Source organism: Buteo buteo, chromosome 13, assembly GCF_964188355.1.
Source record: "Buteo buteo chromosome 13, bButBut1.hap1.1, whole genome shotgun sequence".
In the NCBI taxonomy this organism is placed as follows: Eukaryota; Metazoa; Chordata; class Aves; order Accipitriformes; family Accipitridae; genus Buteo; species Buteo buteo.
Window position 1 is genome coordinate 39,346,895 of NC_134183.1, and position 23,760 is coordinate 39,370,654.

The 23,760-nt window shown below is 53.3% G+C and overlaps 3 non-coding genes across 3 annotated transcripts; all 3 read left to right on the forward strand.

The window, feature by feature from the left end:
- The first annotated feature begins 5,225 nt into the window (after positions 1 to 5,225).
- On the forward strand, positions 5,226 to 5,307 carry TRNAS-AGA (transfer RNA serine (anticodon AGA)). Its single transcript has one exon. It is a non-coding gene; the product is annotated as a tRNA-Ser (tRNA).
- A 6,890-nt stretch (positions 5,308 to 12,197) lies between these two features.
- On the forward strand, positions 12,198 to 12,269 carry TRNAG-UCC (transfer RNA glycine (anticodon UCC)). The gene has a single exon. It is a non-coding gene; the product is annotated as a tRNA-Gly (tRNA).
- A 974-nt stretch (positions 12,270 to 13,243) lies between these two features.
- TRNAL-CAG (transfer RNA leucine (anticodon CAG)) lies at positions 13,244 to 13,326 on the forward strand. Its single transcript has one exon. It is a non-coding gene; the product is annotated as a tRNA-Leu (tRNA).
- The last annotated feature ends 10,434 nt before the right edge of the window (positions 13,327 to 23,760 follow it).

Below are 23,760 nucleotides of genomic sequence, written 5' to 3' on the forward strand. Positions count from 1 at the left end.
TTGCAGGTGTTCCGGAGCTTCACCTTTTTCCAGTGCAGTCTGGATTAGTCCATGGCAAATGGTGGGGCTGTGTTTCCACCCCTGGGGCAATCGATTCCAAGTGTACTGGACACCCCTCCAAGTAAAGGCAAATTGTGGACGACACTCTGCCGCCAGAGGGATTGAGAAAAATGCATTAGCAATGTCAATTGTGGCATACCACTTGGCTGCCTTTGACTCTAGTTTGTATTGAAGTTCTAGCATATCTGGAACGGCAGCACTCAGCGGTGGCTAACTTCATTCAGGCCGCGATAGTCAACTGTTAGTCTCCACTCCCCATTAGACTTTCTCACTGGCCATATGGGACTACTACAGGGTGAGCGAGTCTTGCTGATCACTCCTTGGCTCTCCAGTTGGCGAATCAACTTGTGGATGGGAATCAGAGAGTCTCGGCTGGTGCGATATTGCTGCCGCTGCACCGTCATGGTAGCAGTTGGCACTTGTTCTTCAACCTTCAGCAACCCCACAATCGAAGGGTCTTGAGAGAGACCAGGCAGGGTAGACAGCTGTTCAGTGCCCTCCATCTCCAAGGCAGCTATACCAAAAGCCCATTGACACCCCTCCAGGTCCTTAAAATACCCTCTCCTGAGATAGTCTATGCCAAGGATACACAGAGCCTCTGGACCAGTCACGATGGGGTGTTTCTGCCGTTCATTTCCAGTTAGGCTTACTTCAGCTTCCAATACAGTTAACTCTTGGGATCCCCCGTCACACCAGAAATACAAATGGGTTCTGCCCCTTTATAACTTGATGGCATTAGAGTGCACTGTGCGCCAGTGTCTACTAGAGCCTTATACTCCTGTGGGTCTGACGTGCCAGGCCATCGAATCCACACAGTCCAATAGACCCAGTTATCCCTTTCCTCCACCTGGCTGGAGGCAGGGCCCCTCTAATTCTGGTCAGAGTATCCAGTATTCACTTCTCATAAAATTGGCTCAGAATTCCCTTCAAGAGGATCAGAAATCAGATCAGCCCTTCTACTCTGTTTGGAAACTGGACTGGCATTTTTCCTGGTAGAATCCCCTTTTGTGGTGGTTTTTCCTCGCAGTTCACGTACCCGTGCATTTAGGACCGAGGTAGGTTTTCCATCCCATTTCCTCATGCCCTCTCCATGATCACATAGGTAAAACCACAGGGCACCTTGCGGTGTGTACCTTCTATATTCTGTCTCTTGGGCAGAGGAGCGCTCACTCCTAATAGCTGAGACATTGGTCCTTACAGGTGGGCAATAGGACATATCCTCCTTGAATTGCTGGAAAACCTCGGACAGCTCCACAGCCGAAATGCAGGCTTGTAGGGAGGAGGAGAGATTTTCTTCGTATTGACGGAGTTGGCAAGCCACTTCATCCACTGTCGGTGCCTCTGCGTCTTTCCAGGTCATTATTGCCAGTGAGTTGGCATAGGACGATGGCGCGCTCTGTACAAACTTCCGCCACATGGGTCGTGTGCATTGGACTTCGCCTGGATCTTTGAGTAATTGTGGGTTGTCCGGGTCATGATGAATCGTCTCTAGCACAGCTAATTCCCTCAGATATTGGATACCTTTTTCCATGGTGGTCCACTTGCTTGATTGACATATAACATCTTCCTTAAAGGGGTACCTTTCCTTCACACTTGACAGGAGTCGCCTCCAGAGGCTGATGGCTTGTGTCCCTTTTCCAATTGCCTTGTCAATGCCACCTTCCCTGGCAAGCGATCCCAACTGCTTGGCTTCCCTACCTTCTAATTCCAAGCTATTAGCCCCATTGTCCCAGCATCGGAGGAGCCAGGTGATAATATGCTCACCTATACGGTGACCGAAATCTTTTCGCAAATCCCGCAGCTCACTCAAGGATAGGGACCGGGTTATTACCTCTGGTTCTGCCTCTTCCTCCGGTTCCCGTGATGACCCTGGTTCACCTTCATCCTTCGCTAAGCAAGCTGACTTTTTTGTATATTTCTTTTTCTGTACGGGGGCAACTGATACTGGTGCAGGTTGGTCCGCTGGTTCAGTTGCAGTATCGCTCGCCGGGTTTTGGATAACCGCAGTGTCTGTTGCCGAGGTTTGGGTAGCAGCAGTGCTCATCGCTGGGGCTGGAGGGACCGCAGTGCCCGTTGCTGAGGTTTGGGTAGCTGCCGTGCTCGTTGCCGGGGCTGGAGGGGTCGCGGTGCCTGTCGCCAAGGTCTGGGTGGCCTCAATGCTTGTCACCGGGGCTGGAGGGGCCACAGCACCCGTTGCCGAGGTTTGGGTGACCGCAGAGCTCATTGTTTCGTTGTTAGGTCCAGAGACCTTCTCCTCCCCTTGAGGGTACTGAGTGGTGTTGAACAGGGCTCGATAAGCACGGGCCAGGCCCGAGCACATTGCAGTGATTTGTATCTCTCTGGAGCTGCCAGGGTGACAGCATACCTTTTCCAAAGATTTTACTAGTTCTTCCGGATTCTGCACTTGTTCAGGGGTGAATTTCCAAAACACTGGATGTGCCCACTTCTCTAGGTACTTGCCCATACTACCCCACACACCCTGCCACTCATAATTATCCAGCCTCGGGGCAGATCTCTGGGTGATCTTCTTAAATAGTTGTTTAACCTTAAACAAGAGCTGAACCACATTCAGGAGCATGCTAATTCCTAGCAGAAGAGCTAGGACCATGCTGGTCTCAACATCCCAAGGGTATTCAAATTTTTCAAACTTCTCAAACACCATTGTAACTGGACTGAAGGAGAAAGGAGAGGGGAAGAGAGGTATCCCACCCATAGACTGGTTTCCCAAGGAGGAAAGGTAAATGGTGTAATTATTAATAGTTTCCCACAGATGGCTCCCGGAGTATAAAGGTGACAATGCTGAGCGCAAACACCAGATTAATCCCACAACCGATGACTTCATCATACCATAAACCAGTGTTATACAATACATCAAAGCGAAAACCTTAATCCGCCTCCCACAGATGATAAGCAGCAGAAGAGGGACTACAGACAGCAAATGAGGTGATACATAACAGAACTTCAAAAACCAGAGCAACAACTCTAAGAACACATAAATCGACATAATGACCAGTGACTATTAGACCAATATAATGAATGCTTATAACAAATTTGTTTTAACGAGCTCTGGTCAGGTTTGTCGTTATCTCAACCCTTCGGGCCCCACGTTGGGCGCCAAAAAAGGACTGTCGTGGTTTAACCCCAGCCAGCAACTTAGCACCACGCAGCCGCTCACTCACTCACTCCCCCCCAGCCAGTGGGATGGGAGAGAGAATTGGGAAAAGAAGTAAAACTCGTGGGTTGAGAGAAGAACGGTTTAATAGAACAGGAAAGAAGAAACTAATAATGATAATGATAACACTAATAAAATGAAAACAGCAATAATAAAAGGATTGGAATGTACAAATGATGCGCAGTGCAATTGCTCACCACCCGCCGACCGACACCCAGCTAGTCCCTGAGCGGCCATTCCCTGCCCCCACCCCCCAGTTCCTATACTAGATGGGACGTCACATGGTATGGAATACCCCGTTGGCCAGTTTGGGCCAGCTGCCCTGGCAGTGTCCTGTGCCAGCTTCTTGTGCCCCTCCAGCTTTCTCGCTGGCTGGGCTTGAGAAGCTGAAAAATCCTTGGCTTTGGTCTAAACACTACTTAGCAACAACTGAAAACATCAGCGTTATCAACATTCTTTGCATACTGAACTCAGAACATAGCACCGTACCAGCTACTAGGAAGAGAGTTAACTCTATCCCAGCTGAAACCAGGACAGCATTATTGATCTTCATCTGTACCCTGCCATGGCAGCATGCTTTTCTTGCCAGGTGCAACCAGCAGCAGCAGCAGCAGCAGCAGCAGGAGGAGCAGCAGCAGGTGCAGTTCTGTGCCAGGCCAAAAAAAGCCTCCCTCCTGGCTCCTGTACCACCTCACTACAGTGAGGAGCCCAGCCTGGAGCCCTCCCAACAGGCAGAAAGCACTGGCCTCAGTCGGTCTCAAGGCCGCAAGGAGGCAAAGGGACTGGCTTGAAACCCCAGGGGAAATCTGGGCATTTTCTGAGCAGAAGAGCCTGCCTGCAGAAAATGTAAGGCACCCACCCTGGAGCCAGCCTGAAGAGACGTCTCTCTGCCTTGGCCAGGAATCAAAGCTGGGTCAACGGCTTGGAAAGCAGCTGTGCTCACTAATATTCCAGCAATGTACCTGTGGGCAGTGCTGCCTCCTGCTCCTCCAGGTCAGAGCCTGGCCAGCCTCCTGCTCCTCCACTCCACAGACTGGCTGGCCTCCTCCCTCCAGCCCCCCGCACACACACTTCCTCAAGCCACTCCTCATGCTCAGCCTCTCGACTGCAACCACCTCCCACCCTTGTTCTGCATGCAGTCAGACACTGCCAGGTGCACCCCCTCCACACTGCCTCCTTAACGCCATTTTCCTGCTCCAGAGCCAAGACAGAAGGGGAGCCACTTTCATCTGGTGGTGTAAATTACCGCTTTTGTGGATCGTTTGATATTTTGGTCCTTGCTCAGGAACTGGACAATGCTTGCAGTGGTGGAAAAAAGCTCTGCACATACCTATTCCACCAAATCAAGCTCTCCCCAGTCTCCCTCTAAGTCACCCACACCCCCCGTTTATTCTCCCTTTGCCCGCCCACGCTTTAGCTCAGCCAGTCTCTACCTCGCCTTTTCCATGGATCTCTCCCACTCTCGCAAACCATTGCCCCTAGACGCCAACAACCTGCACGGCGGTCATGGTCTTTGTTGAAGGGCTGACGCCGCCCTACGTCCCCAAGAGGCTGGAAGTGCTGCAGGCAGATCACCACCTGCCCTGCAGCAGTGTCCCCACCGTAGTGCTCACAGCAGGCTTGGAGGCCCCCTCAGATAAATCTGAGAAGCAAAGTGGGGTCTAATATCTCACCTCACACTGGTTGTCTCCACACAGCTGCCTTCTCTTCTTCCCTGGAAGCAGCAGAGACACCAGCTGGAGGGTGAAACCATCCCCCCTCCCGTGGCAGGATATCCCAGGTGCCCGGCTGAGGACAAGGCGCTGGGAGCTTCAGCTGCAGCCCCTGGGGTTACGCCTCTCAAGGCCTCTGCAAGGCTGGCAGCAGGTGCCCGTCATGCTCAGTGCAGGTCCCAACTGCAAATCTTCGAGTGGAGCCTAGCCCTGAAACTCCCAGGGAGCCGGGTGTCATTGCACAGGGCACGTGATCAGCAGGGCAGAGAGGGCTGGAGCAGGTAGTTGTGGCCGAGTGGTGAAGGCGATGGACTAGAAATCCATTGGGGTTTCCCCGCGCAGGTTCGAATCCTGCCAACTACGGGGCGCAGTCCCCTTTTGGGCTCCCTGCAATTGACCACGCTGCAGCCAGCAGTGGGACTCAGCTGCACACTGTGCCTGGTGCCCAGGGAGACAGTGAAAGCCCCTTGCCTACAGCACTTGTCCTCGCTCCCTCCCCCACCCCCCCACCCCCCCCCAAATTCCTGGATGAAAGGGAAATCCTGCTCCCGTTGACAAGGTAGGCATGTTGGGGAAGAGAATGGACCAGTGCCGAGTACCAGCCATGACAAGAGGGCCAACGTTGTTGGCTCTTGAGCAGAACTTAAGAGCCTGATCTCACCTCAGACCTCATGCAGAACAACCCTACCAGCTGTCTGTCCTCCCTAGGCCTGAACCTACAGCAGCTCACCTCCAAAGACAGCCTGCACAGCATGGCCCTCATTGCTAAAGATGAAGGGGAGGCACCTCCTGGATCTGAGGTCTTGCCAGCACTCACAAAGTGCCCCTCACTTTAGGTCTCACAAAGGCAGACTGGTGTGGAGCAGCAGGCAAGGGGTGGGGGTGGGGGGAAGAGAAGGGGCCAGCACCAACTATGAGCTACAGAAGAGGTCCTTCTTTTGACCTCATTGCTAACAATGAATTGAAGACACATCATAGACCTAAGACCTTGCCTGGGGTCCTGGGGATATTCTGCCTGACCCGTCCCCAGTCCTTGCACACATGGCCAACCTTTCTCAGGGGCCTTTCCCAAATTTGGCTTAAGGATGAGGTGATGAGGGGTGGGGCTCTCCTGTCTCCTCCTCTTATGGGAAAGACATGGAAGTGCAGAAGAGGCCATGGTGGTGCCTGTGCCTTCAGGAGACCATGCCCTGCCATCACCGACCCTGATGGGCAGGATAGAAAAGAGCCAGAGGCTTCCCAGAGGGCTTCTTTCAGTCGCATACCCAGCTGCTCCCAACAGAGCAGCAGCGGAGGAGGACCTGTTGGTAGCCTGCCTGGGTGGTTCAGCATCTTAAGGAAAAGGGAAACCCTGAGGGACACGTGCAGTGAGCGACCAGCCAAAGAGAAGGAGAGACAAGCCCATTGCTGGTGCATGGTCCTTTCCCTGCAGCCATGCCACTGAGGGTGGGGGAAGCATTGCAAGGGAAAAAGAAGCTCAGAGAGAGAGTCAGTATGAACGGAGAAGGAAAGGGGCAATGGAGAGGGCACCTGGAGCAGAGCCAGGGACCTCTTGATCTGCAGCGAAATACTTTCCCCCGAGCAATAGCAGATAGGCTGGGGCCATGATCCCCATGCTCACATCAGCACCCACATCCCAGCGCTCTCCATCCTGCTTTTGTCTCCGCTGCATGCTCTGGCCTGTGGATGGGACGGGGCACCAGCAAACACAAGCCCAAAAATGCAGGCCTCAGCACTGCCACCTCATCCCTCACCCTCACCAAGAGGCTTTACCAGCTCAGCCTGCCCAGAGCCTTCCCTGGGACACCTGGCAGCATTTAAGCCTGGCCACCACCCAGTGCGGGTGGGTCAGCCCTGTCCTGTGGTGACTGGGAACCACCTCCACTCCCAGCAGTGCTGGGCAGGACAGGAATGGCACCAGGCACGGAGAGGAGGGGTTTCTCTGGCTCTTCGGCACCCTGCACGGTGGCGGGGGCAGCCCTCGGCTGTCAGGGAGCAGCCAGGGCAGGCCTGTGCCAGGAGGGAGGACAAGCCAGGAGCTGTGGGGGAGCACAGCACAGCACTGGCAGGGCAAGGCCCTCACCGCTGGTGTGAAAGGCAAGGCGCCAACTGCTAGACAACTTGCTTAGAAGAACGAACACTGCCTAGGACTAAGGGCTTTTACCTCAGCATCAACGTCACCTGACGACCCAACCTAGACTGGCTCTCACTGGCTGAGAACACCCCATGCAGATGATAAACCAATGGGAGATTGGGAGATTTGTCTTTCAAAAAAACCCGGGTATACAGCCACGGCCAGAACAGCAATCAACCTAAATCGAGTATAAAGCCCCTCCACCTGCAAGGGACATTGGTTTAGAACAATGAAGATTAACACCCCACTGAGCATCTGTCCACACCACCTGCCCGGGAGAAGCACATACTGATCTTGGGAGCAATAGTAACTGATTAGCCCACCCCTTAACATGAGTAATTTGATTGGTCGACACAACTGTATTGTAAACGTATGCCAACCCTGCTTTCCTCTATCTCGGGTTCCTCCATGCATTAGGTTGGGCCACCACTACCTGCCCAGCCTAAATAGGAGGATTAATTCCCTTGGTAATTCTACGCTTGGTAATGCTAAGCGTCCTTGTCTCCCTCCTCGGCCGGAAAAAGAACGGACGTTGACGCTGGGCACAGTCCCACAGCCCCCTGGGAGCTGGATTCCTGGGCAGGGTGGCAGTCGTCCTGAGCTCGCTGGAGAGCAGCTCCCCTCTGCCCTGCAAAGCAACAAGGCTGCCCCCTCGCTCCGGGGTTTCCTCCAGTGCCTGCAGAGCCAGCTTGGGTGGCCAAGAAGAAAGTCCCCATGCAGGGTTATGGGCAGGAGATGTGGGGAGAAGGGCAAGGCAAGGCCCTTGAGCTGCCACCCCAGGCCCAAAGGAGGTGAACTTTCCAGAGAGCCCATTTCCTGGCCCGCGTGAGGGCACAGGACAGAGGAAGGGAAGGAGGCATGAGGGCTGGCAGTGCCAGGGAGCATCAGGCAGGGCCGTGGGAGGTGCCGGCAGAGGTGCTGGGGGGAGCAGAGTGGCGCAGCGGAAGCGTGCTGGGCCCATAACCCAGAGGTCGATGGATCGAAACCATCCTCTGCTAACTGGCCCTTTTTTTCCCTCCTCCTGACAGCTGCTGCCTCTCCCAGCAACTTTTAACCTGCACTGCTCTAGCTCTCTGGGCACCCATGGCCACGGCCCTCCTGTTCCCTCAGCCCTTCTCTCTGCCACTGCCACCTTCTTTCTCCTTTGCCTTCTTAGGAGCCAGCACTCCCATAGTGCCCCTCGCCAAGGCAGACAGGTGGCTGTGGAGCAGCAGGCAGAGCTCCCCCCACAAGGAAGTGGGTGGCTTGGGGACACAGGCGTTTCTCCCTTCCCATCTGGCAGCTCAATCCCAACTTCCCAGCCGCAAGCAGGGACCTCCAGGAATCTGCAGGTGGGGAGGAGGAGGACAAGGCTGCTGCTACTTTGGCAAACACCAATGCAATCAGCTTGACCATCTGGGGGGGTTCTCCATCCTAGTCTGTTTGCTGCCGTGCTCACTCGCAGCTCCAGCCAGGAGCAGGGCTGAGTAGGTGTCGTGGTTTAACCCCAGCCAGCAACTAAGCACCACGCAGCCGCTCACTCACTCCCCGCCCCACCCAGTGGGATGGGGGAGAAAATTAGGAAAAGAAGTAAAACTCCTGGGTTGAGATAAGAACGGTTTAATAGAACAGAAAAGAAGAAACTAATAATGATAATGATAACTCTAATAAAATGACAGCAGTAGTAATAAAAGTATTGAAATGTACAAATGATGCGCAGGGCAATTGCTCACCACCCGCCGACCGACACCCAGCCAGTCCCCAAGCGGCAAATCCCTGCCCCCCCCTTCCCAGTTCCTAAACTAGATGGGACGTCACATGGTATGGAATACACCATTGGCCAGTTTGGGTCAGGTGCCCTGGCTGGGCATGAGAAGCTGAAAAATCCTTGACTATAGTCTAAACACTACTGAGCAACAACTGAAAACATCAGTGTGTTATCAACATTCTTCACATACTGAACACAAAACATAGCACTGCACCAGCTACTAGGAAGACAGTTAACTCTATCCCAGCTGCAACCAGGACAGTAGGTATTCCCCGTGGGCACTGTATTGGCCATACGTGGCTAGGTGTTGGCAGTGGTGGGGAGAGGGGCTGCTGCAGGGTGGCCTCTGTGGGGAAGAGCTAAGGGGCTGCCCTGCACCACACACACAGCTGGTTCCAGGGGCCTCCACCACACTGAGCCATCTGCAAAGCTTGTGGCACCCAGGGCACCCATGCTGGCTGGAGCAGGTGGATACTCCTGAAGGAACTGCAACCTGCGGAGAAGGCACGCCAGTGAAGACTTCCCTGATGGGCCTGAAGCCTGTGGAAGAGCTCACGCTGAAAGAGATTTTCCTGTTCAGAAGCGCAGCATGGGGAGAACCCATGCTGGAGTAGTCTGCAGTGAAGGAGTGCAGCTGAGCCTGGAAAAATTGGGAGGCATGGCGGTGTTTTCTTTGTCTTCTCTTGCTCACTACAAGACAAAACTCACACATAGCCCGAGTCTTTCCCTCTCTTCTGGCTGCTCAGGACTGGAATTCAGCAAATTTGCATTTGCTGGACACCCACCCCCTCACTCCCATGTGCACGTCAGCAGGTGCTCTGAACCCTAGACTGTACCACAGGTCTGTGCAGAATCCATGCCTGGAGCCCAGGCCTGGTTTGTCCAGTGTCCTGCTCCAACCCTGGGCAGTCCCTGATGCCAATCCACTCTCCTCACTGGCTAGTGCAGCTTGAGATCTCCTAGCAAATACCCCTCTCACACACACACACAAACACACACACACACAAACACCCCCCCAAGCCCCCCCAAAACCAGAAAAGCACAGGCTGACAGAAATGAGCTAGGAGTAGAACGAAATGAAAACAAGACCAATCGCATTCTTGTTCTTCATGGGTGTGCAAAGGGTTTCCAGGATGAGTTGCTCCTTCCCCTTCCCAGGGATCGAGGTGAGGCGGACCAGCCTGCTATTGCCCCCATTCTCCTTTGTGCCTTTGGGGAAGATAGGAGTGACAATGACTTTCTTCCAGGACTCAGGAACCTCTCCCAGTTGTCGCGACCTTTCAAAGATAATGGAGAGTGGCCTCTTCTATGGGTCTTTCTTCCTGGAAGTGCTTCACGAGCTGGCAGCAGAAAGATAGCACGGGGATCTGCAGGTGAGCTCCCTGCTACCTGAGTACCTGACTGGCCAGAAGCCAGAAGATCGCTTGCATGTCGACTGTGAGGTCGCCTCTGGCTCTGCAGGCAATGGGCCATCCACAGGAATATCGCTTGTGCTAAGTGCTCGTCTTCATTCCAGAGTGGATACCACTGCATGGTATATCTTTTTATATCCACACACTTCTTGGTCCAAAGGAAGCAGACAGTCCCTGAGAGGGAGATCTGAGAACATGTGGGCATGACAGTGTCAAAAATGGCCGTCTGGCAATCACAAAGCGGTAGGAGAGGCCACAGGGAATGACGCTGTCAGAAGATGCCTCTTCCCTTTGTTTAGCGAGTGGGGGCTTCCTAGCCTGACGTGCTTCTGGGTACACAGGTAGGGCTGGCTGGTCCTGGCAGCCAATCACAGGTCTGCCTGAGAGCAGGTGGGTACAACGGGGTCCGGAAATGACTGTCAGCCAATCACAGAGCAGTAGGAAAACATGGTGGTTATGGTGCTTAATAAGAAAATGGCAGCTGAAAGAAAATGGTGCCCCCCATGTATGTCGGGGAAGGTACGTCCTGGTCACGTGTACTTCATCGTTCATCAGTGCCGGCGTGGGCATTCACCAAAGCAATCATCCATCACCAAAACCAGTGGCAGCACAAGGCGGGTTTTAGCCCAGGAACAGGTAATGCGCGGAGTCCTGCAACACAAATTGCTTACGGGCACGCAGCATGGAATGTGGCAGATGCTCATATCCGGCCAAGTTCTATAGACCAAGAAACTTGTGCTAGAAATGATCCACCTGGCCTATTTGCACATTATATAGACAGAGAATTGTTACCCTAGCATTGCCTGCTTTTTACTTGCTGATTGCTGAGCTGCTATTACACACGTCTACAAGCTACGGACATATCCAGTGCCTAGGAAGAAACCCAGGCTGGTTGCTGTGCCTTTTTAATTCAACCAAAGGGTACATCATGCAACCACACGTTAGCCCAGGACAGCCTGACTGTGACTCCGACTGGGGCAGACTCTGACCGGGGCAGCCTCCGACTGCGCTACCTCAGCGTTATGCCCTCTGGTATTCCCCATGGGCACTGTATTGGCTAGCCATGGCAAGGTTTTGGTAGTGGAGGGGTCAGGGGGTGCTGCAGAATGGCCTCTGTGGGAAGAGATAACGGGCTGCCCTGTGTCAGACACAGCCAGTTCCAGCTCCGCAGTGGACCCACCGCACAAGACAGCTGAGCCGTCGTCAACATTGGTGGCCCCTCTGTGAAAACAAATTCCCGAAAGGGCAGAAAACGCCGGGCGGAGAGAGGTGGGAGGAAAAAAAAGAGTGTGTAAGAGCAGAGACACATCCTGCTTGGACAGGTAAAGGAGTCTGGTGTGAAGCACTGAAGTTGTCCCGGCACAGGGGAGAGGAAAGGCGGTGTTTTCTGTTTGTCTTTGTGTTTCTCACTACTTGCATCTGGTTTAAGTGTCCAAGAATTGATTTTGCCCAAGTCAAGCCTGATTTTCCCACAAGAGTTTTTGCTAAGCCCTGTCCGTGTGTTTATCTTGAGCCATGAGATTTCTCATTGTGTTTTCAGTGCTCTGCATGGCCCTGCGGGTGGGGAAAGTAATGAGCAGCTGGGTGGGCGTTTGTCTGTGCTTAAAGCACCACAGGTACGTGCACGCAAACGCACAGGCACCTGCATAGTACGTGCGCAGCTGGCCCGCATATGAACGCAGATGGGGAGCGTGACCATTACCAGCAGCCAGCAGCTGGAGTTTCCGTAGCCAACAGCTCACAGGCAGAGAAGCACACCCACGTGCCAGCCGGTTGAGGTCGTGTGTATGTGTGCAGGGGGCTGGAAGGAGGAGGCGGGATAGTCTGTGAAGCGGAGGAGCAGGCAAGAGGGCAGTTGGTGACCTGGCAGAGCAGGAGGCAGTCAGGAATGGGACGTGGAGGAGCAGGAGGGAGGCCAGGCTCTGGGCTGGAGGAGCAGGAGGCAGCAGTGTGTGCAGGAGTGTTGGTGGTATAGTGGTGAGCATAGCTGCCTTCCAAGCAGTTGACCCGGGTTCGATTCCTGGCCAACGCAGACCAACTTTTCTTCTGCCTGGCTCCACAGTGCCTTCCCCATTTAGCAACAGCAGGCTGCAGCGGCTGCTTTGCACCATTCTGAGATTCTCAGGCAGTGTTGAAGCACTGCAGCAGGTGCCCGGAGAACCTTGGCATTCTCCGTGCCTGGGTGTCACACTCAAGTTTCAGTGGGGCTCAGGCACTGTGCTACCTGCTCTAGCTTTGGGGCTAGCCCTGCTTTAGGCAGGCATTTGGACTAGTGACCCCCTGAGATGCCTTACAGTCTACTACCTCCTTACAGTCTACTACCTCCTTCCATGAAGCAACAAGTCCCCGAGAGATCTGTGCCCTCCTTCCTCTGCACCATGCGCAATAAGTGAGCCTCTTCCCCAGAGGAACGGGAGCTCAGTCGTTGCTCTGCACTTGGCACATCCTCTGTGCTTTCACCATGAGTGTCCAGCCCCTTTCCCACAGACTGGCTCCTTGAGATCGGCACAGCACTGACCCAGAGGTTGGTGTGGCACAGCCCTCCTTGCCCAGCCTTCCCAGCTCCGAGGAGGGAAGAAGGAAGCACCCTTGCTGCCCCAGGCACAGTCCACGAGGCAGGATTGTGGGCCAAACGCTTAGCGTGCCATCTCCTGCGGCCCTGGAGGAATGGAGGAAGTCATGGGAAAGGTAGATGTGTGCCCGGAGCCCCTGGGCATGGTGTTGGCATGTGCAGAGAAGTAATTTGTGATGGTTCCTTTGGTTGCTCCCGTGAAGGAGTGCCTTGGCCTTTGCAAGGAGATGCCCCTGTGCTGGCTACTGTGCAGTCCTGTAGTGCGTGTAGGTGCTGCAGTCGCCTGTCAGCCGCCCTTGGTGGGAGCAAGGCAAGGGTGCTCCCAGGATACAGCTCCCCCTGCAGCAGTGCCAGGAGGAGGCTGGCTGAGGTGGGCTGGCTCCGGCAGCTGCGAGGGGGTAGAGTGGCAGAGGCAACGCTCACTGAAGCGGTGGGTCAGGATGGCCGAGTGGTCTAAGGCGCTGCATTCAGGTTGCAGTCTCCCTGGGAGACGTGGGTTCGAGTCCCACTCCTGACAGGCTTGTCTTTGTCTTGCTTTCCTTCCCCCCCAAGGCGATGGCCTTGCTCCTCTAGGCATTCTGTGGGTTAGGTCTTGCTGCGTACCCTAACCGCCACCACTGCCGGTGGCTTAGCAGAGAAATGCTGCTAGAGAGTCCCTATGCCGTTCCTTTCCTTTTTCCACTCTCCCCTACAAAACGTGCGTTCTGCATGCCTCTCGCCTAGAATGTGGACCTTTGGGCATTCTGCAAACATTCACCCACAAAATCCTCTCTCCCTGCTTCCGCTTTCCCCTCCAACAACCCTTCTGGTTGGAGGGCATTTCAGGGAGTCAGAGAGTGCATCCTCCTGCTTCAGGCAGGCTCCCACCAGCTGATCAGTGCTTTGTCCTTTCGGGTCATAAAATACCTTGACGACAGACGTTTCACAGCCTCTCTGGACCCCTGTTCCCATGCTTAGGCACCCTCCGGGTGACCATTTGTGTTTGTGTAGCCAGCTCAACTTCTGACCGTGGCGCTCATCCTCCAGCCATCGCAGTAGCCTCCTGGAGTAGGCACCAGGAGGCTCCTATTAGATCCCCGCTAAGCATTTTCGTCTCCCAGCTGAGCAAGCCTTGGGTCCTCAGCCTCTCCTCACAAGCCCAGAGCCCCCTGCCCCTGACTATCCTAGGGATCCTCCGCGGAACTTGCTCCAGTTTATCATCAGCTTTCCTTGGTTCCCCAGATAGTCCTTCTTCCCCCGTTTTGGAGATGGGGCAACTTTTCCCTCTCCTTAGTCGTCAGGGAGCTCCTCTGCCCTCTGCTCCCAAAGCTGGAGAGCCCCTGCGATGCGTCCTTCCCTCTTTCAGGCCCAGTGGCACACTCTGTAGGTGGCAATCCAGGATGTGGCATTGACCAGCAGGATTTCAACCCAGAAAGCTTCCCTGAGCTGGCAGTTCCTCACCAGCAAACACGGACAGCACCAGTGGGAAGAGGGACAGGTGGGAGTAAAGGCCCACCAGTAAGAGGCCAACAGGGGCATGGCAGGCTCTCTCCAACACTGCTGACAGGACAGAGGCATCCTTCACGCAATCCCACCACAGGTTGCACGAGCACTGGTGGCATTTTTCAGAAGGACCGCAGTCAGGAAGTATGAGCCACAGAAGAGGTCGTCCTGTGCACACAGGAAGAGGAAGAGGGGACATGCACAGGGTGGTATCAGAGCATGCCGGAGCATGTCGGGATTGAGGGAGATGCTGAAGGAGCTGGGATTGTTCATCCTGGAGAATAGACGGTGAGGGGGCTTCTGCTATATTAAGGTAGCTCACTGGCTTGCCAAGGCCTGCCCTGGGCCAGAAATTTCTTGGGAGTGCAGGACACAGGAGTGGCTTGGCCTCCTGCATGAGCCAGCCTGGCCTGAGCTGCAGCTCCCAGGAGCTGGGGAGCTCTGGGAGATCTCTGGCTGCCCATTGAAGCCTGTAAGGGGGGCAGAAAGTGTCCTCCCCGCAGTGTCCCGCAGGGAGGAGCAGCATCGGAGGCTACAGTGGACGGAACATTTGCCGTGACCTTGGGGAAGCAAACAGTCTGGGGACCATGGCAGCCCCAGCAGGCAGTGCTGCCAGGAAGGAAACCAAGGACAAAATGCCCCGAGCAAGGAAGCTGCCTTGTGGGCACTGGCCCACACAACCCACTGGCCCAGAACCCTTTCTCCCCGAGTGCTGGGTGAGACTAGCAGAGCCCCAGGAAGACCCTCCATTGCTTGGAGAAACGCTGTCTCAGCCCCAGAAGGGACATCCCTCCTCCTGCAGCGGCACAGCATCCGCATGGGAAAGGGCCGTCCCTTTCCCCGTGCTCCAGCCCCTGGAGTGGGGGGTCCCTCCACCTCTTTGCAAGACCTTCAGAGACTGGGCCCTGCTCTTGCTGCTCCCAGGCACTCCTCCCACCCTGCTCGGTCCTGCAGGTCCCAGGGATGGATGAGGAAAGCCCTCAGCAATGCTGCTTCTCCGCGACATGCTTTCAGATTTGTGACTCTCTGGAATTTTAACCCTTCTCCAGCGACTAGGTTTTTCTCACACCCTCTCTGAATGTAACTCGCCATTTGAAATCTTAGGCTTGGGCACGGCAGCCTGGTCTGTCCTGTGGGTTCAGAAGTGCCAGCTGCAAGCCCAGTGCTTTGGGCAGTCCAAAGGTACCAGGCGGTTGCGTCCTCAGTGTCCTGGGCTAAGTCTGAGATCTAGTAGAGTGTCCCCGCATGTGTTTCCTCCTGTCTGACTGCTGGGAGGAAGGGCCCTGCTCTCAACACACAGACTCAAACCCTGGCGCAAGGAGGATAGCTTCAGTGCAGCTTCTCCCCACTGTGTGCATGGACCCTTGGCCAGGTGGACCCAGGGCATGTGGGAGAGCTGCCTTGAGCTAATAGTAGAATTCACCTAAGTCTGGACCGGTCTGGAGCAGCCGCAGGAGAGAAAAACCTCATTCTCACTGAGGGAAAGGGCTGCTTTTGGCAGAAGGGGACAGCGTGTCCTGCAAAAGAGGACCAGGGTCTGAAGTCAGCCAGGACTGTGCCAGCAGAGGAAGGCAGTCCAGCTTGTGCAACCCATAACAAGCTGCCTTGGGTCCTCCTGCCAGCTCCTCCCTCTGCTGAACCTCATCCCCTGCCCTCTGTCTTGGTCGCCCCCTTCGGCAAGGTCAGAAGCTTGGCTAGGACCGCAACCAAGAGTAAGGATATGTGGTTAACGGCTGCTTAGCATGAGGTACAAGGTGAGAACAGGACAGGCAATAACTTACAGAGGCAGACTGGGAGGCTGTCCAACATGGGGGTGAAGGGAGGCAGCAGCAGAGACGGCAAGGAAAGACTGGGAGATGGAGAGACTGCCAGGCTCTGCCAGGAGCACGTGGCTCGGCAAGGGTGGCCACAGGGGAAGGACCACACCTGTCCAGGGGGTCCCATGGTGTAATGGTGAGCACTCTGAATCCAGCGATCTGAGTTCCAATCTCAGTGGGACCTTGAGCTTTTGGCTCCCTCAGGGCTTTCCTCAGCATGCTTACACATTTAGCTCTCTTCAACTACCTGAAGGGGGGTTGTAGTGAGGTGGGTGCTGCTCTCTTCTGTCAGGTGGCTGGAGATAGGACGAGAGGAAAGGGCCTCAAGTTTTGAGGCAAGGGAGATTTAGGTTAGATATTAGGAAAAAAATCATTACTAAGAGGGTTGTCACACATTGGAATAGGCTGGTCAGGGAAGTGGTTGAGTCACCATCCCTGAAGGTATTCAAAAAGCGAGCGGACGGGGTACTCCATAACATGATTTAGTGGGCATGGGTGATGGTTGGACTCGATGATCTTGAAGGTCTCTTCAAACATAAATGATTCTATGATTAGCAGCCTTGCCTTGCTGTCAGGGCAATGGTTTAATGCACTCTCGTCTTCCTTCCTTTCCTGTGCTCCCAGCCCTGGGACTGACACCAGTGCCCCTTCTGCTGCCCTGTGCCCACCAAACCTCTGCAGCTTTCCTGAGCGCTGGACCTCGCCCCCTCTCTGCTCCCTTGGTCTTGAGGGCTGCTCCTGGATGAGGGCATCCAGCAGGGGCTCAGAGAATCACACAACACCTGAGGTGGAGAGCATGCACTCCAAGCCTGGCTCAAAGCAGCCTCAAGTGGAGGAGGCTATTCAGGGCCTTGTCTGCTTGGATGTGGGACACCTCCAAAGATGGAGATGCTACAACACTCCCTGGGCAACCGTTTCCCGTCTTTCATTACCACTGTGTGTGGCAGTACTTGTATTCCCACCCCTGTCCATTGCTTCTGGTGCCATCCATTTCTCTGAGGCTTTTCTGTCTTTCTCTTGCCTGCTTGTTTATTTGTGGTGCTCTGGTATCAGTTCAGGGAGCTCCACCCACAACTGGCAGTGCCCCGTGCATGGAGACAGACTCACGGTCGTGGGAGAGAGCCTTTATCCTGGGGTCGGCTGGGATAGAGTTTACTTTCACAAGGAGCTGGAGGAGGCCCAGACAGGACAGCTCTCCCAAAATAGCCAAGAGGGTATTTGATACCGTATGATGTCATGCTCAGTATATAACTGGGGGAGCTGGTGCTGGAGGGGTGAAGGGATCACAGCTCAGAAATGGGCTGAGCATCAGGTTCTGTGCGGTGAGCAATTGCACTGTGCGTCACATGCTTTATATATTCTTTGGACAGCAAGCAGCCGTGTGGTGCTTAGTTGCCAGCTGGGCTTAACCCACGACAACCTTGCAGCTATGTTGGCGAACTGAGCGGGGAGGAGAACAAACCACCACGAGACTCCAGCTGTGCTGCACAAAGTCTTTAATGAGAAGGAGGAAATGCAGTGGCACGGAACAGAGACCGAGAAACACGTCTGCTGGGTTCAGGGAGGCACAGAGAATGGCCCATAGCCCAAGGACAAGCTCCAGGCAAAGCGCTTGCCTTTCCCCATTTCGATCCAGCCGGTGGCAATGCCAGCCCACCAAGAGCAGGCCCTAACTCCGGCACGCTCCCTCCGTCAGCAGGAGGTTCAGCAAAGCAGAAGAGAATGAGCCCTTTCCCGAGGAGCTCAGAGCAAAGCAGAGCCAGAGGAGACACGGCGAGGCCTGCGGTGCAGCGAGGAGCAGCAGGCACAGGTCCCTTCTGCGCGGTGGGATGAGGACACTCAGCCCACCTGCAAGCCGTGGCTACGCTCCTGCTGCTGCAGGATCCCTGTCTTCCTTGGTGCTCCAAAGGGGATGATCTGCTGGCTTCAGCAGTTCAGACCGCAGCGGGTGGGAGGCAGACACAGCCCTGACCCCCCCAGGCCGAGGGAGCCCCCAGAAGAGATGGGAACCCCCCCGGCGCTGAGGGAGCTCCCAACAGCAGCTGACAGCGAGGATCCCACGGCTGTGCTCTGAGGGAAAGAGGTGAGGATGGGGCCCGGCAGGGTCACCACCACCGGGGAGGCCTGGATGGCCACCGTTGAGTCAGCGCAGCGGGCGACACAGGGCTCACTGCAGCTGCTTGCAAGTGGGGTTGGGCCGGAGGCGCCGCAGGGCGTTGGGAGACAGGGTCTGAAGCAAGACATCTCTCGGCGAGGGAGGCAAAGCTGAAACACAGAGCAGGCAGGGAGCACAAACCTCAATATCAGTCTGTCTGTCTTTTTTTTCCTCAACTCTCCGTGGAGACTCTTTGTTTTCAAAACACCCAGTGTGCCGACATTTGCCATGGCCCTCATTGTGCCCTCCGAGTTGCACGGCACAGGAAGGCTGACCCACTTTTGGAATAGGCCCCAGCGCAGTGGCTTTAAAGCGCCTGTGGAAAGACTGATCATACCCCATCTCCATTGTTGCTTTGAAGATGGCACTGGACGCCCTTGGCCACTTGGTTAGAGACGGCCTCCTGCAGGTGCACATTCTGGTGGGCAGACCCCCCTGCAGCTGAGCCCCATGGATCCCCTTCTGCTTGAAAGAGCCCTCCTCTTCCCAGCTCTCCCCAGCCACCTCCCCCAAAAGGCAAAGAGATTGCAGCCCTTCAACAGTTGTATGGCAGGGCAAAGCTGAGGCAGCCCAAGTATCAGCCTCAGTAGCCACCAAGACAGCAGTTCAGCTCAGAGAGAGAGATGGAGCGGACTCAGGCTTACCTTGCTCCTCGAGGAAAGGGAGGCAAGAGAGGAGGATGCAGAGCCTGGAGCAGCGCAGGCTTTTATGCTGTGTCGCAGAGCCCTGGGGGGGCCACAAACATTCCTTGCTCATGAAGCATCTCAACACCTAGTAGTTGCAGCTTGCTGAGGCCTCTCTGGTGATTAAGCCCTTGCCTCTTTCACCTGAAATGTTTTGCTCCCACTTCATACCACCTAGAGTCATAGAATGAATCATAGAGTCGTTTTATGTGGAATGGAACTTAAAGATCATGTTGTTGGAACTCCACCTGCCATGGGCAGGGATACCTTGCACTAGATTATGTTCCACTAGATCAGGCACTCCAACCTGGCCTTGAACACTTCAGGGATGGGGCATCCACAACTTCTCTGGATGACCTGTTCCAGTGTCTCACCAGCCTCACAGGAAATAATTTCTTCCTAATACCTAATCTAAATCTACCCTCTTCCACTTTAAACCATCACACCTCGTCCTATCACTGCACTCCCTGACCAAGAGTCCCTCCCACCTTTCCTGAAGGTCTCTCAGGAGCCTTCTCTTCTCTAGGCTAATCAACCCCAATGCTCTCAGACTCTCCTCATAGGAGACGTGCTCCAGCCCCCCGATCACCTTTGTGGCCTTCCTCTGGAACCGCTCGAGCAGGTCCATGTCTTTCTAATGCTTTGGGCCGTAGAGCTGAACACAGTGCTCCAGGTACTGTGGAGTAGGGGGGGAAAATCACCTCCCTCGACCTGCTAGCCACATTGCTTTTGATGCAGCCCAGGATACAAATGCTTTTCTGGGCTGCAAGTGTGCATTGCTGGCTCATATTCATCCACCAATAGCCCCAAGTCCTTCTCCACAGGGCTGCCCTCAATCCACTCATTGCCCAGCCTGTATCCATGTTTGGGATTGCCCCAGCCCAGCTGCAGGACCTTGCACTTGGCCCTTTTGAACTTCTTGAGGTTTGCATGGGCCCATGTCTCTAGCCTGTCAAGGTCCCTCTGAATGTCATTCCTTCTCTCTAGAGTATCGACCACATCACCCAGCTTGGTGTCATCCACAAACTTGCTGAGCGTGTGCTCAATCCGACTGTCCATGTCCTGGGCACAGATGTTAAATAATAGTGGTCCCAGTACAGACCTGTGAGGGACACCACTCGTCACTGGTCTCCACCAGGACATCCATCTGTTGACCGCAGCTCTTTGAGTGCGACCATCCAGCCAATCCTTATCCACCAAGTGGTCCACCTGCCAAATCCATGTCTCTCCATTTTAGAGACAAGGATGTTGTGCAGGACAGTACCAAACGCTTTGCACAAGGAGATGACGTCAGTCGCTCTTCCCTTATCTACCAATGTTGTAACCTCATCGTAGAGGGACACTAAGTTTGTCAGGCACGATTTACCCTTAGTGAAGCCATGTTGGCTGCCGTCAATCACCTCTCTCTTTTCCATGTGCCTTAGCGTAGTTTCCAGGAGGAGCTGCTCCATGGTCTTGCTGGGCACAGGGGTGAGAGTGACTTGCCTGCCAATCCACAGGTCTTCCTTTTTTCCCCTTTTAAAAATGTTTCCCCTTTTCCAGTCACTGGGGACTTCACCAGTCTGCCGCGACTTTTCAAATTTGATGGAGAGTGGCTTAGCAACTTCATCTGCTAGTTGCTTCAGGACCCTCGGATGCATCTCACCGGGTCCTGTGGACTTGTGCACATCCTTAGGTGGTCTCAAACCTGATCTTCTCGTACGATGGGTGGTACTTCATTCTCCCAGTCCCTGCCTTTGGATCTGTGAATTGGGTGGCATGGCTAGAACACTTGCTGGTGAAGACCGAGGCAAAAAAGTTGTTGAGTACCTCAGCCTTCTCCATGTCGGTTGTAGCCAGGTCTCCCATTCTGCTCATCATGGGAGGTGTACAGTTTCTTTCATCTTCCTTTGTTGTCTTATGTACCTGAAGAAACCCTTCTTGTTATTTTTCATGTCCCTAGCCAAGTTCAGCTCCAGCTGTACCTTGCACTCCACAAGTGGGCCACCAGGAGAGTGTAGTGAGGGGGCCTGCACTGGTGAGCAGATCCTAGGGTTATGGGGTGAGGTCTGGAGATGGACTTGAAGTCGATACCAGGATTAGGAGTGAAGGCTCCCTCTGGGATTTACAGTGAAAGCTGTGCTGGGACAGACTTTCCCTCCTCTTTCCAGCCCTTCTGCCTGGAAGGGGTTTCCAGTAACTGCCATGAAAGGGAAACTGATTTTTCAGTTGTTACTGATATCTGTTACTAAAGCAGTATTACTAAAAGAGTAATACTGTTACGCATATCCTGCGTAACGGATTCCATTTTTGATGAAGCCGCTGCCAGCTGGGTACAATTCCCAGCCCAGATTGTCTATAGGTACATCTTTCAAATCCTCTCGACTGGAGTATACGTATTCAATGGTAGTCAGGCAATCATGTTCCAGTTGTCCTCCTTCCTGTACACAACTCAGAAAAACTGCAGGATTAATTAAGTTAGTGGTTTTCAAAATCACATCATCTTGTTCCATTAAAATTACCTGGTACTTCATCATTCTGCTCGGGGATAGCCAATGGCCCCCCTTTTGCTCCAACACTGATATCACCATATGTGGCACATATACCACCATCATTCTTCCCAAAGTCAATTTTCGAGCCTCCTGTATTATCATCACAGTGGCTGCAACAGCTCTCAGACAAGCAGGCCAGCCCTTACTTACAAAGTCCAGTCGTTTGCAGAAATATCCAACCGGTCGTTTCCAGCTCCCCATCTTCTGGGTCAGCACTCCCAGTGCAATATGTTGTTTCTCGCTGTCGCACGCCGGTCAGAGACCGGGGCGAGGTTTTGCTCGTATTCTCGGGAACAGAATTAAGACTCAAAACAGGGTCAAGCACCAAGTAACTTTATTTGCCTAACGACAGGTTTGCAAACGCAAAGGAAAGAGAGAGAGAGAGAGAGAAAGAAAGAAAAGAAAGAAAGAGTTAGTTGCAATAGCTACCACCACGGATCTGCAGTGTCCCGACAGCCCGATTGGTCTTCAAGTCCGGTGGGAGAATGTTCCGTCCAATGTCGGTCGTTTCTGCTCTTTTCTTGGGTTGCCTCGTTGTATATTCATTTTTCTTCTAAGAATCGCTTAGCATATTCCAAGAGCTGTTCTGCTTAACCACACCTACCACCCGGTGGTGGTGTGCATGCCCAATACCGTCACTGGGGGGGTCTCAAGGATTCTTAGGTGGTCTTTCTTCCAGACCCCGGGTCTGGGCGCATGTGCATGGGTTAGGTTAAAGTTTCTTAGAATTAGTTCCACTTCAGGCTCCTAAGAAGACAGGAAACCTCTGGTCTTGCGGTCCCGACTGTCACTCTGTTGCTATGGCAGTGGTGTCAGTTGGTGGTTTGATGTTCCAGCAACGTTGAGACAAACAACCGACACAGTCTCTTACACTTGTGTACAAATAACTGGAAGTGTTTGGTCAAATCCGGAAGTCCCAAAGCTGGTGCTGTCATCAGAGCCAATTTTAAATTCTGGAAAGCTCTCCGCTGATCTGGACCCCATTCAAATGGTGGACCTTTAAGAGCTTCATATAATGGTTTAGCTAACAGACCATAGTTCATTATCCATAGCTGACACCACCCAGCCATTCCCCAAAAGGTTCTCAATTCATGGGTATTTCTCAGCTCTGGGATACTGCAAATTGCTTCTTTGTGGTCTGTTCCCAACTGTCTTTGCCCTTGTGAGATTTCAAAACCCAGGTATATCACAGTCTGTTTTCCTATCTGGGCCTTAGTCCTAGAGACTTTGTATCCGCTCAGCCCCCAAAAGTTTAAAAGATCAGTTGTTACCTTTATACATGCTGGTCTTTCTTCTGTCGCTATCGGTATGTCTTCTACGTACTGTAGGAGTAAATGTCCAGGTTTGGGACCATCGTGTTTCCACATCTCAAGTTCTTTTGCTAATTGGCTTCCAAAAATTGTTGGACTATTCTTGAATCCTTGCGGCAACCTCGTCCATGTCAATTGTGGTTTTCATCCTGTTTGTGGATTTTCCCACTCGAAAGCAAACAATTTTCGACTTTCTTCTTCCAGGGGTATACAAAAGAAAGCATCTTTCAAATCAAGCACTGTAAACCACTGATTACTCTCTCTTAAGGCTGTTAAGAGCGTATGTGGATTGGCCACCACAGGATGTATGTCTTTCATTATCTGATTTATAGCCTTTAAACCTTGAACTAGTCTATATTCTCCTGACGGTTTTTTCACCGGTAAGATTGGAGTATTATATTCAGATTCACGCTCCTCCAAAATTCCCTATTCCACAAATTTATCAATTAATTTCTTGATTCCCAATCTAGCCTCAGGCTTAACTGGATATTGTTTTAGTCTTACTGGCTTCACATTTTCCTTCAATTCCACCTTTACAGGATGTGCCTGCCGTCTTAGATTTTCCAGGTATCTCTGTGTTCCAAACTATAGGTATCACAGCAGCATCAACTTCCTGTGGCATCTCCTGAATTTTGACCTTCTCCTGTATCATCAATATTTCTCCTGGCTTTGATTCTGGTATTTTTAAAAGAATGTCTCCTCCCTCAAAAACTACCCGTGCATTTAATTTGGATAACAGATCTCAACCCAACAAGGGTGTCGGACATTCTGGCACATACAAAAATTCATGTGTAATTGCCTTATTTCCAAATTTTAAATCTCGGGGTTGAAGGAATGGTCTATTTTCCTGTTTCCCAGTGGCTCCAATTATGTTAGCTGCTTTATTTCCCAATTGCCCTTTATAAGTGTTCAAAACAGAAGATACTGCTCCCGTATCTACTGAAAATTCAACTTTACCATTTCCCAGCTTAAT